At 39.1% G+C, this 13,265-nt stretch overlaps 2 protein-coding genes across 2 annotated transcripts in view; both read left to right on the top strand.

Moving 5' to 3' along the window:
- The window catches only part of LOC143741618 (uncharacterized), a 548,742-nt gene extending 541,463 nt beyond the window's left edge, over positions 1-7,279 (top strand). The window contains exon 7 of the transcript XR_013205174.1: positions 7,270-7,279. The gene's annotated coding sequence lies outside the window, so the exon portion shown is untranslated. The remainder of the gene's footprint in view (positions 1-7,269) is intronic.
- LOC143741621 (uncharacterized) overlaps positions 1-13,265 on the top strand; it is a 399,552-nt gene that overhangs the window by 253,582 nt on the left and 132,705 nt on the right. The window lies entirely within an intron of this gene.

Below are 13,265 nucleotides of genomic sequence, written 5' to 3'. Positions count from 1 at the left end.
GAAGCATACTGTGTCCAGGATGAAATTAACATTATTTTTTTTTAGCTAATTACAGTGGATATAAGCTCAATTTAACAACACAAGCACCTATTAAACATAATTTGCCATTATTACTGTACTATAGGCCTACTATTTGTGTACCTCGAATGTGTACAAATATTGGAATTTAACATCTTTGCAAAATAATCCTTGAAACATTTCTCATTTAAGGCCATTCCTGTTTGGAATATGTGATTGTGTTTTGATGTGATGTGAATAATAATCTTATACATTCTGCATTTCCATTTTGTATGTGGATCATTCATTGTAAAATTTAAACTGTCATCTACTTGACAAAAAATGTATTCCACTGCCCCCTAGCAGTGGATCACTTTTGGCACCTCAGTACACTATTTAGAAAACCCTGCATACGACCCTGGGTGAAGACTATTTGTGTCAAAACATTTCATTAAGCGCTCCCACATTAACTTTGGGCTCAGTCACTGTTATAAATATGAGGGGGTCCTTGGAAATATTTTTCCCCCGTAAGGGGTCCCTGGCTCCAAAATGTTTGAGAACCCCTGGTATAGGCTATAGCTCACCTTTTGCTGAACTACCATGTTTGCGTAGCACATCCTCGTGCTTTCTGGCAATGTGACGCTTTAGATTCCAATATGAATCTTTGCTAACTCTCACAGTCTCTCCACACTCCCTTTCAATTTCTCCTCCCTGCTCATTCTTAACTGTGTTTTTTTTTTTTTACTGGGCATTAATGCATAAGGCTCGCAACTTCCTTAAAACAATGTTTGAACTCAATAACCAACCCATTATTGCTTTAGCTAATTCACCGATTCTCGAACTAGCAAATCACAATAGGGCATTCTGGGTTGAGCGAGCGGCACTGAGCGGACGGAGCAAGCGGAGCAGAATCTTCAGAAAGGCGCTCTCCACTCAGGAGGAAGTATTACTGCTCCGCTCCGCTCACATGCTCTGCTGTAAACATATATGATGCAAAAACGAAACCACCGAGCGAAACACCGGAGTGAACATGGCTGTGAACGACTTTTTCAGACTTTGTGAAGTAAATCTATGCATCCACGGTACAATTAGTGCCTCTAATATTTAACAGTAGAGAGAAATAAGAAAATATTTGCAGCCAACTGTCAAAGTTAGGATTAGTTCTGTTAAACACAGCTCTTTGTTCATCTTGAGTCTGTCGGAAATGCTGCAATTTAATTGCAAGATTACAGCATGACATGGCAATATTTAAGAACTGGAAAAGAAAGGAGACACTGACCTGTCAAAAGGGTGCCAGTTCGAGCTCGACAGGGCCACAACATCACCTCCATTTAAAATGTTTAACAAACACACTTCTTGTTCGGGCTTCAGTTTGCAAATGCCAGGAATCATGGGTGTAGGAACCGGGCGGGACGTGTCCCCCCAAAATTGGAGACAGTCGGATTTGTCCCACCCAAAAATTATGCCGCGGAGAAAAATATTTGATTTGAAATCTTTAACTCGCATGCTTGTCATGTGCCTGTTTGCAGTCAGTTGCCTACTGGAAATTGTCACATAAATTTTGATGAAAGTGATGCTTTGAAAACATATTTCTGACCATAAATGAAAGCTATTTGAAATGGCGTCTATTTTGTCTCGGCGGAGCTGAGATGAGAACAATTGGTACATGGCCGTATTCTTGTTCAGCTGCTTCATCTTGTTGTCAGTCGACCATGATCGTGCACCGCTCGCACACGCGCATCTAGGTGACACGGCTAAATTTACGCAGCAATAAATAATGAATATAGATCATAGATCTGGGAGATCCGTAGTTGCGCGGGATGTGGAAGCACGCAAAAGTTCAAGAACTGTACAAAAAGTGCCCTGGCCTTGAATGACAAGGTAAGGAAAATAAGACTAAATTAAAATTAAATAACCAAGACTAGTTTGACCATGTGATTTTTCTCAGGAGATGTTTTGAGCATTTTACTTCAGACACCGGATTATCAGCAAACTGCCAAGAGAACTGCTAGCTGGCTACTCAAAATAAACTAGCAATCTATTCAGTCAGCATATTTGTGTTTGATCTGTGTGAATTACAGAAATATAAGACTTGCTAGACCTACTTTATATATATATATATATATATATATATATCTTTGCACAAAAGTCTCCAGAAAGTGCCATTTAATGATTTATTTATTTTTTTAAATCACGGGGGGTATTGCCCCGTACCCCCCTAGGGGGAGCCCCACAAATATTAAATCCCAATTTAACCCCTGATTAGGCCTGCAATTAAAGAATTGATTTGATATTTATCAGTTAGCCTAACTACTGCCATTCAAAATGTGTTTTCCTTTATCTTTACAAATGTATATTTTTAGTAGAATAAAGTATGTTGGTGAATGTTTTCCAGTGTAGTAAATTTATGACACATTTCTGTTCAAAACATTAACGAATCTGTCAGGTTTCCCTTATGTGTCCCCCCCAATGTTAAACTCATTCCTACGCCCCTGCCAGGAATATTCTCCACAACAGAGCGAATTTGCATACCGTGTCTCCATATCCACGGTCGTTTTCGATTTCACTAACCTATCTTAAACTCGGCGCTTAGCGTCTACATCACGGCTCTCAACCCGCCCTCTGTTCGTTGATTGGCCGACTGTATTCAGTCGTGAGGAAAACTGAGAGATAGGTCGCTATCTCAGACTGAGTACAGAAGCGAACTGAAATTGAGCGGAAGTATGAAGTCTGACGTAGTCAGGCTAGGAGACTGGAGCTTTTGCTAGAATTTTGAATACCAATCATGCTCAATATTAATCATTAACTAGGATCTTTACGTGCATTCCCTTCAAATTAATTTTATCTCACTTTTTAAAATGAATGAAATTGTTTAATGAAGATTATTTAGTGAATAATGATTTATTTTAAAAATGCATTTTTATGATTCTAATACTGAAAAATAGCTAAATGTGTTTTATTGTAGATATATTAATTTATATTAACTGACTGTTGCCTTTCAGTTTGTTCTGGTGTGTGGCACAAGGGTTGTCTCAAGCAAGCATTTCCTGAGGTATGTCAGATTTACTTTTGTAGGTACCATTACATTTGTTATTTAACAAAAATACTGGTAGTTAAACATGTATTCTATTTTTAGGATAAACATGATTTCAGCTCAGAGGATGATAGAGAATCAGATGAGGACATGCATGAAGATAAGGATTATTTACCAGACAGCAATTCTGATAGTTCCGAATCTGATTCGGATGCAAGTTCTCTGGTGGTCTCTACTCTGTCCCAGGGTCCCCTCTCAGGGAATATTGAAACATTTGATACCAAAAAAAAAAAAACCAGATGAAACAACAGATGACAAAGCAGGTGTTAAAGGTATAAACTACTGTTACCTTTGTCAAAAGCCTCAGTCTAAACTTGCCAGACACCTAGAGACACAAAAGACAGAAGCAGAAGTGATGGAGGCTCTCAGTTTTCCAAAACGTTCAGTAAAAAGTCGACGACTTCTGGAGAAATTACGTAATCGTGGTAACTTTCAACAAAATGTAGTTGTTCTCAAAACAGGAACCGGGCAAATCAAATTAAAAAGAACTTCTAAGCAGTCTAAATTTATTCACTGTCTATTGTAAAGGAATGTTTTCCCGCAAAGAATTGTTGCGGCACTCTCGCAGATGCCACTTCATGCCAGAACAGGCTTCCGGTGGGTTTGCAAAGCCCAAAGTCTTGGGCTTACCCTCAACTAGGGTTGGGCGGTATTTCGGTAATATCGTATACCGCGGGGTCTTAAAATAGCAACGGTATCAGTTTCAATACCGTCATTACCGGCACTTATATATAATAAATAAATATAATTTATTCAATGCCTAAAAATGCTTATGTAGTTGTCATCAAGTGACAGTGTGGAGGAGAGAGAGAGAGAGAAGGGAGAGGCGGTAAATACTGATGAGGCAATTTGTAAATGTTGCAATAAAAAAGGTGACCGCGAGAGATGGAAACACCTCTAACCTAATGTCGCATCTCCGAAACAACCACCCACTCTGTGCTGCGAGGATGCATTTTGCCCCGAGTTCATTAAATAAGCGCATTCGTTTATATTTGTTAAAATATTATAATGTTATTTTTTTTTACGTTGATAATGAAAACTGAACAGCACGAGTAAGATGGGATGCATCGGGAGTCAGACATTGACCACTTAATTAAGTTTCATTTTGTAAAAGGCCTTTCTTTAAAGTGAATTTCGTTTTGTATAAATTGTATCCTAATTTTAATATTTTTTTTTTATCAACCAATAATAAATAAGAATCAAATATAGCAGACAACATAATCATGACATGATCGTGCGCTGGCGCGCCGCGGTCACTTGCATTGAAATCTCATCATAAATTAACCGAAACTCAGTGTATGTCTCACAGACATGAAAGATATCTAAATAAAGCTTGAAATTTCATTAAACGAAACAATTCAGAACGAAAAGAAATAGGCCACTCGCTGATTATTTAATCCATGATGTGCATTTCTCTCTATGCGCGTTCTATACGGAAATGGCGATCATCAAATTAAACGAAACTATTCCAAACGAAAAGAAATCGGCTAGCCTACTCTCTGATTATTTAATCCATGATGTGCATTTCTCACTATCGTTCACTATGGAGATGGCGATTCGTCAATTTCTTTAAACGAAATAATTCAAAAGGAAAAGAAATATAGGCAGCATACTCTCGGATTAATCCATGATGTGCATTTCTCTCTATAGGCGCGTTCACTACGGAGATATCAATCGTCAATTTCTTTAAACGAAACAATTCAAAACGAAAAGAAAAAGGCTAGCCTATACCTTCTGATTATGTAATCCATGATTTGCATTTCTCTCTATATATGCGCGTTCACTAGGAGATGGCGATCGTCAACTTAATCTTTGCAGCACTGACAGAAAAGTTGTATTAATAAAAATCAATGGACGCGTGTCACCGGATTTACAAATGCACTTCTGGCTTGTTGCTTGTTAATTTAATTTAAATGAATTAATAAAATGAATACAATTGTCATAATTAAAATAATTAAATATTATTAATTGTCCCATTTTTGCTCATTTATAAATAGTATTTATATCTACCACCCCCTGAGCACCTGGGTTAAACAATTATTTGGCGCCACCATATTATAACTGCCCACGTATTAAAAATAGTCGAGTCTAAATAGGGCTCCGGCTCATATTACATTTAATGCCGTCAACAGGGATCAGACACAACGTGCACGGGTTGGCCTTGATTTTTTTGTGTGTGTTTTTTATGCCCGATCTGGTATTCAGTTTCTGAACGGTGTAGACACAAGCCAACAGTTTGGTGACGCTGTCTGAGCCTTATGTCATAATTTTTAATTAGTCACGGTAATACCGTATACCCCGGTAAAATAGGGAGGAGGTTTGACGGTATCAAAATTTGGATACCGCCCAAGCCTACCCTCAACTGCTCAATCTGTGTTCTCTGAAAGTGTTTCTCAAGGGGTTTGGAAGCTTCTTGACCCAATGAGACCGGATGATATAACAACAGTTGTTTGTAATGACTTCGGCATTTTGCAGCTGGCACAATCTCTGTACAACAAGCTTGGATCTGATACTACAAAATATGAGTATATTCGTCAGAAGTTAAGGGAATGTGCACGTGTGTTGTTAGTTTTGCGTGGTGATTCGTTATACACCATTGAAGATGCTGTTAAGCCTGGAAATATTCACAAATTTGTCAAAGCTGTGAAAAAAGTGTCTGGTTTTGATGAAACAACTCTTACACAGCACCAAGTCTTGCTCTGAATTATGTCAGCTATTTTCTGTAGAGAATGCCCTATTTTTACTGTAGGGCTTTGATGACAGAAAATGAGGGCTTGATCAAATCAACTGAAGCTTTCAAGTCACTGTACTTCACAAAATGGTGTGAGCTTGTATCACACTCTGCCCTGAACACACTTAGTGAGAAGAAAGTCAACAAACCATCGACCTTGCCTTTTACCCAGGATGTGCAACTTCTTCATACTCACCTCGAACAGTCTGCAAATGCTGCCTTTGACAAACTGAAGAAATTAGCATCTCCCCAAAGTTACGCTGACCTTGCAAAAGCCACTCTTGTTCAGACTATAGTTTTTATTCGAAGGCGTGCAGGGGAGGTGTCAAAAATGCACTTGAAGAACTTCATTGCTAGAGACAAAAGCGTACTCCATGTTGATGTGTCCTTGGGATTAACTAAGTTTGAAAAGAAACTTTGTGAGCACTTCACTCGGGTAGAAATCCGGGGCAAACGTGGACGAAAGGTGGCTGTCCTCCTTACACCACAAATGGTGAAATCGCTGAATCTATTAATCAGCAGAAGATTGGAATGTGGTGTACAGGATGCCAATATCTTTCTCTTTGCTAGACCAAAATGTTTAAGTTATTACAGAGGTCAAGACAGCTTGAGACTTCATGCAGAAAAGTGTGGAGCCAAAAAACCTGAATATCTACGCTCAACCCAGCTTAGGAAACATGTTGCAACCCTTTCGCAAATTTTAAACCTCAGACAACGAGTTGGATCAGGTGGCTGACTTTCTCGGGCATGATATACGTGTCCACCGTGATCACTACAGACTGCCTGAGGCAACAATTCAGCTTGCGAAAATCTCTAAGCTACTTTTAGCAATGGACAAAGGTTGTCTTGGAAACATCCAGGGAAAGTCACCTGATGAGATTCAAATTGAAGGTATTTTGCATATCTATTGCATAGGTGTTATTCCAATACCAATCTCAACATTTCCATACAAGAGTATTACACTTAATTAACGTTATGATTTCAGATCAGATCCAGTTGACCGATACTGAAGATGATGCAGATGATGAACCTGATGGCACCATTTCATTTGGCAGACAAAATGAAATGTCATCATCAATACAAGAAGCCTGCCAGAATGGAGGTAATTATAATGTATCATTTTTCTTGATACCATTAAAATAAGGTAGTGGTGTTTGGACTGAGAAGTACACTCACCTAAAGGATTATTAGGAACACCTGTTCAATTTCTCAATGCAATTATCTAATCAACCAATCACATGGCAGTTGATTCAAGGCATTTAGGGGTGTGGTCCTGGTCAAGACAATCTCCTGAACTCCAAACTGAATGTCAGAATGGGAAAGAAAGGTGATTTAAGCAATTTTGAGCGTGGCATGGTTGTCGGTGCCAGACGGGCCGGTCTGAGCATTTCACAATCTGCTCAGTTACTGGGATTTTCACGCACAACCATTTCTAGGGTTTACAGAGAATGGTGTGAAAAGGGAAAAACATCCAGTATGCGGCAATCCTGTGGGCGAAAATGCGTTGTTGATGCTAGAGGTCAGAGGAGAATGGACCGACTGATTCAAGCTGATAGAAGAGCAACTTTGACTGAAATAACCACTTGTTACAACCGAGGTATGCAGCAAAGCATTTGTGAAGCCACAACACGCACAACCTTGAGGCGGATTGGCTAAAACAGAAGACCCCACCAGGTACCACTCATCTCCACTACAAATAGAAAAAGAGGCTACAATTTGCAAGAGCTCACCAAAGTTGGACAGTTAAAGACTGGAAAAATGTTGCCTGGTCTGATGAGTCTCGATTTTTGTTGAGAAATTCAGATGGTAGAGTCAGAATTTGGCGTAAACAGAATGAGAACATTGATCCATCATGCCTTGTTACCACTGTGCAGGCTGCTGGTGGTGGTGTAATGGTGTAGGGGATGTTTTCTTGGCACACTTTAGGCCCCTTAGTGCCAATTGGGCATTGTTTAAATGCCACGGCCTACCTGAGCATTGTTTCTGACCATGTCCATCCCTTTATGGCCACCATGTACCCATCATCTGATGGCTACTTCCAGCAGGATAATGCACCATGTCACAAAGCTCGAATCATTTCAAATTGGTTTCTTGAACATGACAATGAGTTCACTGTACTTAAATGGCCCCCACAGTCACCAGATCTCAACCCAATAGAGCATCTTTGGGATGTGGTGGAACGGGAGCTTAGTCCCCTGGATGTGCATCCCACAAGTCTCCATCAACTGCAAGATGCTATCCTATCAATATGGGCCAACATTTCTAAAGAATGTTTTCAGTACCTTGTTGAATCAATGCCACGTAGAATTAAGGCGAAAGGGGGTCAAACACAGTATTAGTATGGTGTTCCTAATAATCCTTTAGGTGAGTGTATACCAAGGTACTGTACCTAAGACTGCCTGTAGGAGCTGGCAGTATGATCACTATAGTTGTGTAGTACTATAGAATGTGAAAGCAACTTTGACTTGGGTCCGTATTCATTTAGGAAGTAAAGTAACTTGCATGTGTTGTGACTTGTTTCATTTTTTTTTATGATTTCTTACTGGGCTACCGTAAAATTGGGGTGTAACAGTTAAAATTAGTCACGGTTTGGCTTTGTCAGTTTTAGGGGCATTGTTTCGGCGTGGTTTAATATGTTCAGGGGAAAAAAGGACTACTGTCAAGTAAAAACAAAGAAAATAAGAAAAAATAATCAAACCACAAGCAACGGCATATTTCAATAAATTAAAATAAGCAAGGGATAATCCACGGCTAGCTGTGGATTTAACCATTTTAATACACCACGTGGAGGCATTTTGGCTGTAACGCCAAACCCATGATTCGGTTCGTATCACGAAAGTTGCTGCTAGCTCATGGACACCTCCAACTAACGCTCTGCATCTCTGCAAGTTTCGGAGGGGAATGATTCAGATTTCTCTTGGCACAGCTACTAAAAGACCGAAAGGTTGCTCACGTCACATCTACATCGTCAAGCTCAGTTTGAGTCTGTGCTGAAATACTCGTTGCTTTAAGATGTTATAGTTTTTTCAAATGTTTTGTTATAATAAAACAATATCCTGCAGTGAATCTTATGAAGCCTGGAAAGAACATGTCTGGGTGGGTCAAAGAAATGTTTGCCTTTTAGGGCCAAAGTCATGACTATAAACAATTAGTACACAAATACTACCATGATGTATAAATACTCTACAGCTTTGATCATATATTTTTTTGCATATGCCAATGATAATTCAGTGCATTTTTTCTCATCGTACAGGTAGTTTTTCATACTCTATAGGTATACAATTTCAATATATTTGGAGGGGAAAGAGTCTAAAATGTAAATCCAAACACAAATGTATTTATTTAGGAGTGATACTGGAGCTTTTGAAGTGGCCGATCCTCTCCCAAACTCGGGGTGGCGCCAGTGCGCGCACGCACGCGTTCACTCAAACCCAAACAAAGACGTAAAAGGATTGTCTCATTTTCTGCTTCCGGTGGTTTTCGCCCCGCGCTGCTCCACTGTGAAAATGCCGAGCTCAGCACTCAGCGATCAGGAAAGGAGTACTTCTAATGGGCTTCACTTTTCTCTGTCCAAATCCACTGTGTCCATTTATTTTACTGTCTATCGCATCATTTCAATTAACAATCTTTAAACTTTCAGACTTGGCTCTGTTGAGGCAAAAACAATTCATGTTGATTCTAGTCTATTTTTTTTCATAAAATGTCATAGAAATGCATGTATTATCAAAACTAAATTGTAAATGTTTGTAGATTGTAACTGATTTTTTAAAATTAAACATTTCACATTGCAATGTTTTCTTGTTTTTATCTTTCTTTTTTTTAGTGACTGAATGTGTTCAACATCCTGGGAAGAAAATAATATGGTCAAAAGCAGAAGTTGCTGCTGTGATGCGGCATTTTAAAATCCACATAGCCAAAGGTCATTTGGCCACAAAATCTGAGTGTCTTCAATGCAAATCTGCTGAAGAGCATGTGCTACAAAACCGGTCAGTACAAAACATTAGAGATTTTGTGAGAAACAGAGGTATAACAGGCAAAAGGAGAAGTCAGTATGAAAGTGCATGAGTGCTGTTCATGAAATGCAGCCATAAGCATAATCAATAAAGATTCCCACACAGCAAGTGCAGTGGCAGCTGATTAAAGGCAATCATTATGACACTACACTTGGTGATATTGATATGGGTGCATTATCTTACTTGTGTTTCTTCTGTTACTACTATCACTGAAAGTAACCCAGCTGATAGCTGGCAGTGTGTGACCTAAATCCTAGTCAGCATAGTGAAAACAACCCAACAAAAATGACTGAACCCAGAATATATATATATATATATAAACCCAAACAATTTTAACATGTATCATATAAATAACCTTAAAGCTACAAACAAACCTTTCTGGCTTTGTGTTTGTGTAGTGATTGTTAACTTTCATGTCAAAAACACGTCATAGTCCCAGTAAACCCATCTGACTTTGCAGTGCAGTGTGTAGTCATGTTTCTTTGTGTGTGTGTGTGTGTGTGTGTGTGTGTGTGTGTGTGTGTGTGTGTGTAGCTATATGTGACTCTGGATTGAGGAGATTCCCTGATATGACTGTAAAGCACTTTGGGTGTAGTATATATTTCAGTAGTATATATAAATGCCTCCATTCATTCATTCATTCATCCTCTTCATCATCATCATCCTCTTCCTCATCATCATCTTCCTCTTCATCATCCACTGAAACAGCTGGACTCAGTCAGGAACGAGAGAGCTCAGATTCTCCCTGAGAAACTCAACATGAGCACAAATAAAACAGGAGAGATGCTGGAAATGCTCTTCATGAACTTTGTTGTGTCTTCATTTGTTTCTGACTGTAGATCTTTGTTGATTGTCAGATTGTTGAGGTTCAGCGGCTGGTAGTGAAACAGAATTAAAGCACATCAACCGCATTTATACAGGACACTCAGATCTGCAGTGACTGCTCAATCTTTATATATCTTTATGTTTTGGGCCAAATTATGGAGAGTATCAGTGATTAAATCATTATTAAACTATAAATCCCCCCCCCCCCCCCCCCCCAAAAAAAAAACCTTTTCATTCACTGATTATATGATTATATTGTTTAATTTATGAATTGAAGTGTTCAGTTTTCTGTACTCATGACTTACACTGTACATGGTTAAAGAATCTGTAATGTTGAACATGTGGCTTAGTGTGTGTATAAATGCTGATTAATAAATTACTGCAGTGTGTTTTTGGACATAAAAACAACACAATTCCCTATAAAGTTAGCATTAGAGGGTTTTGTTTTTTTACAGCAGGGAATAAAAGCCTAAATTTAATCTGTTCATCATATAAAGCGATCGAGTCTCTTCAGGAGATTTGGACTAAACTGCTAGATTTAAATAGATTATAGTGTAACAAGTTCTTTAACTCTGTTGTGTGGAAATCTGTCAGCTTTCAAAGTCTCGCGGGTTTGGAACGACATGAGTGTAATTAAATAATGATCCTTTTTAACTTTTGGTGAACTGTCTCTTTAAATGTGTTCGAGGCGATCGATCGACCGCGCGCAGTGCAGCGGCTGTGACGTCACCGGCAGCGCGAGTTCCATATGACGTCACAGGGCGAGTTGTTCGGGTCAGTGCAGCGATTATCAGACTCAGAGTTAGTTTAACAGTGTAGAAACACAGTTGCAGCTGTAAAGCCCAGGATCTGCAGTGGACATGATGTTTGCACATTCCCAAGTGGATGAGGAGATCAGCAGTGAAGTGTTGGAGGAGAGAAACACAACAGAGGAGTGTGAAGCTCCCGCTCCCCCTAGAGTCGCGTGGGGGAACAACACCACAGGTTCATTCTCTCTCTCTCTCTCACACACACACACCAATACACTCAAGCCCCTTTCACACAGAGATTCCGGAAAATACACGGATAAAGTGACCTGGGATTTGACCTGGGGTTCGTTTGACTTTGGTTCATTCACACTGCCAGTGATTTTACAGAATCAGAGACTGTGTTCACACACAACCTGTAAAAATCCCGTAAAGACACGTAACATCGACGCGACATGTAATGTCTCAGCAGCGTCTATAGCTTGCAACACGTTCATATTCCTATGAAATATTAGATAATATTATGAAAATGTTGCCAATTATTACTCCCATTATTACACTTTGTTTCCATTGCATATTGCCACAATTTACCAAACCAGATTCCTTAGCAAAGCCATGTAGATCCTGTCACACTATAGGCATGCTCTGTTTAATGAGTTCCAGAGATTACAATCGGTCTGAGGTTTAGGATGTCAGCATTTTTCCATTAATGTATAAATGAAAGATAGTTTTTTTTTTCTTTCTTGTAGAGTTTACTGAGTGGCGCCCAGAGACGACTCTCGGGGAATCGTTTCTGTTTTTGTCAGTGATTTTGTGATTTTTAAAATGTGTTTTTGTATTTCAGTATTTATGTACATTGTTTGTTCTTTCTGTGTCTGCATGTTGAAACTCTTTGCAACATGGGGATAATAAAAGTCAAGAACAAATTAATATACCAATTAGATACAGTGTACAGATACATTGTATTGAATAGGAATTACATTTATGGCCATTTTACCCTCATACTGCAATGAAATGGCATATCAATTCATATATATCTTCCATAACATAGTTGAGAATCATCTTTATACAAAGTTTGGTAAAAAAAAAAAATCCTGAAACCAAAACATTTATTGGTGAATGAAAATAAATAAATCCCAATGTCATTTCATGTACTATTTTTAAACAACTGAGTCCTGGTGTCCACTACAGAGAACATAGCATAACATAATGAATAAAATATTCTATTTCACAAATGTTGTCTCCCATTTGTTTCTTATGCTCTAAAAAATGTAATGACATTAAAGAAATACTAAATTCACCAACCTTTTTTTTCTCTGGGTCTCATGAGCATATAGACGAAATAAACAGGAGACAATTATAACGTGCGTGTCATTTTACTAGTGTTCTTCAATGCAAAACTAGTGGATCATTCAGTTGTAACCTGCTCTAATGAAACACATGTTTCTAATCAATATTGTTGTCTGCAGAAAAGCACTGGAAATGGACGAGTGTGTGTGCTGGCGTCCGGAGAGCGTGGAAGGCTGGGAAACGTCTCTTCCACACCAACGAAACCCCAGTGTGTGCTTTTGTGCCGTCGCAGGAGCTTCCACACACACGGACAGATCCGCTGGAGTTCAGGCCGACAGACAGTGAGTGTTCATTATTATCTCTCTGCTTCATCTCCTCTTTAGCTGATGCTTCTGGCTTTAGTTGAATCTCGACTCCTGTCGGCTCCGCACTGGCCTCAGGTGTGTTTGCTGCTGGAGTTCAGGCTCATGCTGTATATTAACATGCTAACCTGTGTTTTTCAGGATCCTTTGAATCTCTTTATGTCGCGGTGAAGAAACTGAAATCCAGAGGCAATCGCAGTGATTATA

The sequence above is a fragment of the Siphateles boraxobius genome, unplaced genomic scaffold, assembly GCF_051911475.1.
Source record: "Siphateles boraxobius isolate OS27281-9 unplaced genomic scaffold, OSU_SipBor_1 19, whole genome shotgun sequence".
Taxonomy (NCBI): Eukaryota; Metazoa; Chordata; class Actinopteri; order Cypriniformes; family Leuciscidae; genus Siphateles; species Siphateles boraxobius.
The sequence above is the reverse complement of the archived record's forward strand: the minus strand, read 5'-3'. Positions and strand labels throughout refer to the sequence as shown.